We start from the raw sequence: 4,273 nt of genomic DNA, 5'->3' as shown, positions 1-4,273 counted from the left end.
TTGCAAGTGAGGCCAAACCTGTTACAGCAGATTTTAGATGGGCAGAAGGTAGATGAGAAGCTAATGGCTATTATGAGCAAAATCTCACAGGGAAAAGCAACTGACTATGGGGTGAAAGCAGATGGGTGTCTGTACTATAAAGGAAGAGTATGTGTACCAGATGATGGTGAATTGAAGGCCAGTATTCTAAAAGAGGCACACACCAGTGTATATGCTATGCACCCAGGAAGTACAAAGATGTATCATGATCTGAAGCTTCAGTATTGGTGGCCTGGTATGAAGAAGGACATAGCTGACAATGTGACTAAATGCTTGACATGTCAACAAGTCAAGGCAGAACATCAAGTTCCATCAGGATTGCTACAGCCTATACGCATACCTGAATGGAAATGGGATCGGGTCACCATGGATTTTGTAAGTGGTTTACCTCTCACCCAGAAGAAACATGATGCAGTATGGGTGATAGTTGATAGATTGACAAAGTCAGAACACTTTCTGCCAGTTAGGACTTACTACTCACTGGAGAAGTTAGTAGAATTGTATATCAGTGAGATAGTTAGACTGCATGGAATTCCACTTTCCATCATATCTGATCGAGACCCAAGGTTTACATCGAGATTTTGGAAGAAGTTGCATGATTCCTTGGGTACACAACTCCACTTCAAGATGACTTTCCATCCTCGCACGGATGGGCAATCGAAAAGAGTAATCCAGTCCTTGAGGATATCTTTGAGGAGTTGTGTCATTGAGTTTGAGGAAGTTGGGATAGATACCTCCCATCGCAGAATTTGCATACAACAATAGCTACCAAGCTAGTATCCAAATGGCCCCATATGAAGTAATCGTATGGGAGGAAATGTAGAACTCAGGTGTCTTTGGACTGAATTGGCGAAGACAAGCGGTGGGGCTAGACACGGTGAAACAGATCGAGGAGAAAGTAAAACTAATCAAAGCCAATCTGAAGGTTGCCTCGCATGATAGAAATCTTATGCCGACCTGAAGAGAAAAGAAATAGAATATGTGGTTGGCGACAAAGTGTTCCTCAAGGTATCACCGTGGAAGAAGGTATTGAGGTTTGGAAGAAAAGGTAAGTTAAGCCATAGGTTCATTGGCCCATATGAAGTCATTGAACGTGTGGGTCCAGTGGCCTATAGGCTAGCTTTACCACCAGAGCTGGACAAGATCCACAATGTGTTCCACGTGTCCATGCTCAGAAGATACCGCTCAGATCCTTCACATGTCATCTCCAGGGAAGAAATTGAAATACAGCCGGATTTGACATATGAAGAAGAACCTCTACGGATCTTGGCTCGGGAAGTAAAAGAGTTGAGGAACAAGCAGATTCCACTAGTGAAAGTGCTTTGGAGGCACCACAACACCGAGGAGGCAACTTGGGAAAGTGAAGAGATGATGAGGCAACAGTTCCCTCAACTGTTTGCATCAGGTAAATTTCGAGGACGAAATTTAAATTAGAGGGGAAGAGTTGTAACACCCCCCAGTAGCAACTCCGTACATTCTACTGTTCCTGTGACCAGTGTCGGTCCGAACAGTTAGAACGTCCGGAAAAATATTTAAACTAAAGTGAGGAACCATAATTAACTCAAATATCAATAAGAAAAATTTAGGAAAAATTTTAGAAATAAAATACAACCAAGTTAAATGAGCCGGTGCCCAAGCGATGGGTAAACCAGAGGGAAGTTGCGGTTCTCACAACTAGGAGCTCTAGACCCGGGGAAAAATTCATAAAATAATTTTTGGGACTTCAGAGAAGGGTCATTGAGGTTCCTATGGCATTAGAATGCCAAGAAAATATTTAGAAAAATTTTTCAATCGGTACAGACAATTTTGACCCGTTAAGCCAAACGGAGGGCATTTTGGTCATTTCGCCTTCAGAGACGATTTTTGGCCGACTTGTCCAGTTGAGTAAATAATTATTATGACATAAAATGTGAATAAATATTGCTAAAAATTAAATTGAAAATAAGTAGAGAAGAAAAGAATGGAAAATGAGAAAAAGGGTTCATTTATGACATCATTATGATGTCATTTGAAGTTCCCTCCAATCACAATTAAACAACCAACTAATTAACTAATAAAAAGAGACAAATGTGACCTAAGGAATTAAAAAAATACAACTGCCTTCTTCTTCCCCAAATGCAGCCGAAATTCATGCCCTAGACCCAACCTCCATTAAAACCTCAAGCAAGCTCCATTTCTCTCTTCCTTTCACCATAAATCTTCCTACTCTATTCACTAAAAACTTGTCTATACCTCTTGGGAAGTGTTTGGCAGCCTAGAAAAGGAAAGAAAGTGAAGATTAAACTTGGAAAATTCTGCCCTACAAGAGGTTAGTGCCTATTTATATTTATACTTCTTTTATTCCATATTAAGGACTTAAAATAAGTAAGGAATTGTGAATTAAATGAATGAAATTTATGTATATGTAGTCCTTAAATTTCGGCAGCCCTAAGGAAGGGATAAGAGTGATTGTTTTGATGGACTTAGAGTGGACTAAAGATGATGTTTAAGGTATATATACACATGTATAATGAATTGGTGTGCTAACTAGGGTAATTGGTGTAAACCTTGAATTTGAGCTGGGGTTTGGGAGTGAAAATTGGACTTGGCTTATGAAGTTGTTAAAGTACATTCTAATGGTCAATTAGTGACCATTTGGGGTAAGTTGACCATAATTTGGAGGGAGCTATAGCATGGCAAACTGAAATGGGTAGGCTGCCTAGTGACAGCAGCAGGGAGGCTATGAGTCCAGCCTGTTTGGACTGCCATATATTTGGCTGTGTAGGTTCAATTAGTGTTTGGCCAATTGGACATGAAACTAGACTTATAATGGCACAATTTTGCTGAAGAAACCATGCCCAAAAGACCAAAGCAAGTGGACCAAAAGTTGGCCCCAATCCGGATACCCTGCAAGCAAATTCTGCAGAATGACTAAATAAACAATAACTGTTCATTTGGCCATAACTCACTGTAGAATGGCCCATTTGACCTGAAATTTTTACAGCAACAAGATGAGATATAGACAAACAACTTTTATGAAGAAACCTACCCCAAATTATGACCAGAACCTATTCAACAAGGCAGTGGAAGTCACTGTTCATTGTACTGTAGATTTGGTAAATTCTGCAGATTGGAAATCCGGCCAGCTGTGGTTTTTGGACCATATCTGGAGCTACAAAACTCCAAATGGAGTGATTCAAAAAAATAAATTCAACTAGACAAAATAAGGAACAACTTTTATGTTTACCATTTCCTCAAATTTCTAATGTAACAGTCCCTAATGGAACAGTAAACTTATGGTACAAAAACTGAAAATTCTGCCCCTTAGTGCTAAGCTTGGAAATGGATTTGGTGATTAATTCCAACAAGTTTTAAATGCAAAATGTGGTACATTGGGAGTGTTAAAACCAATGCACCTATTTTCTATCCAAAAGTCAATATTTTTGTTGACTAATGAAGTGAATAGTGACACCAAAACTTGAAATTCACAAATTGAAGAATTTTAAAGTATCAAATGCCCTAGTATACCTAACAAGATTGGTTTGGATAGTTTGGCATGCCAATAGGGTTCAGTTAGCAGTACTGCACATGGCATTATGCCATTCTGTGATTTTATGGCTTTTAGCCATTTTGATATTGTGTTGAGACTTGGCCTCGTGCCTAATATTATTCTTGCTTGTTATTACATTGCACTGCCGGGAGATACATATGTGACCGATGGTGTGACGGCCCGAGGTACTTGATACCCAGTGCCAGTTTACCCGTTTATCCAGTCCAGTCGTCCAGTATAGGTTACTTGGGCAACCAAATGAATGAAAGTGGATAAAGTTAACGAAATGAATGGATATACAAATACAAAACAAATAAGACATGTACATTCAATACATATTTATTTTCTGCTATTTTCTTTTATTTTATTATTGCACCACTAAGCATCATTGCTTAGCGCGTTGCTTTTGCCACGCGTAGGTTCTGGAGATACTGATCGTGAGCCCAGTAGACCGCAGACTGGGTGAGTCCATCCTGCAGCTCTGCATAGTGTCCGTGTCACCTCACCACCTACAGTGCATTGGTAGGACACTAGGCTTCATTTTGGTATTTTGTAATTGATTTTTATTTTCCTTTGTGTAAATGAAACTTATGTAATGTATTTTGATTTTCATGTAAATAATGAAAATTGTGTTTGTGAATGGAAAAGAGAATGTTTATCTGTGATTATACATGATATCACACGAGATGAATGATTGAGAAATGA

The sequence above is a fragment of the Hevea brasiliensis genome, chromosome 6 (genome assembly GCF_030052815.1).
Source record: "Hevea brasiliensis isolate MT/VB/25A 57/8 chromosome 6, ASM3005281v1, whole genome shotgun sequence".
Classification (NCBI taxonomy): domain Eukaryota; kingdom Viridiplantae; phylum Streptophyta; class Magnoliopsida; order Malpighiales; family Euphorbiaceae; genus Hevea; species Hevea brasiliensis.
Note: the sequence above shows the minus strand (reverse complement) of the source record.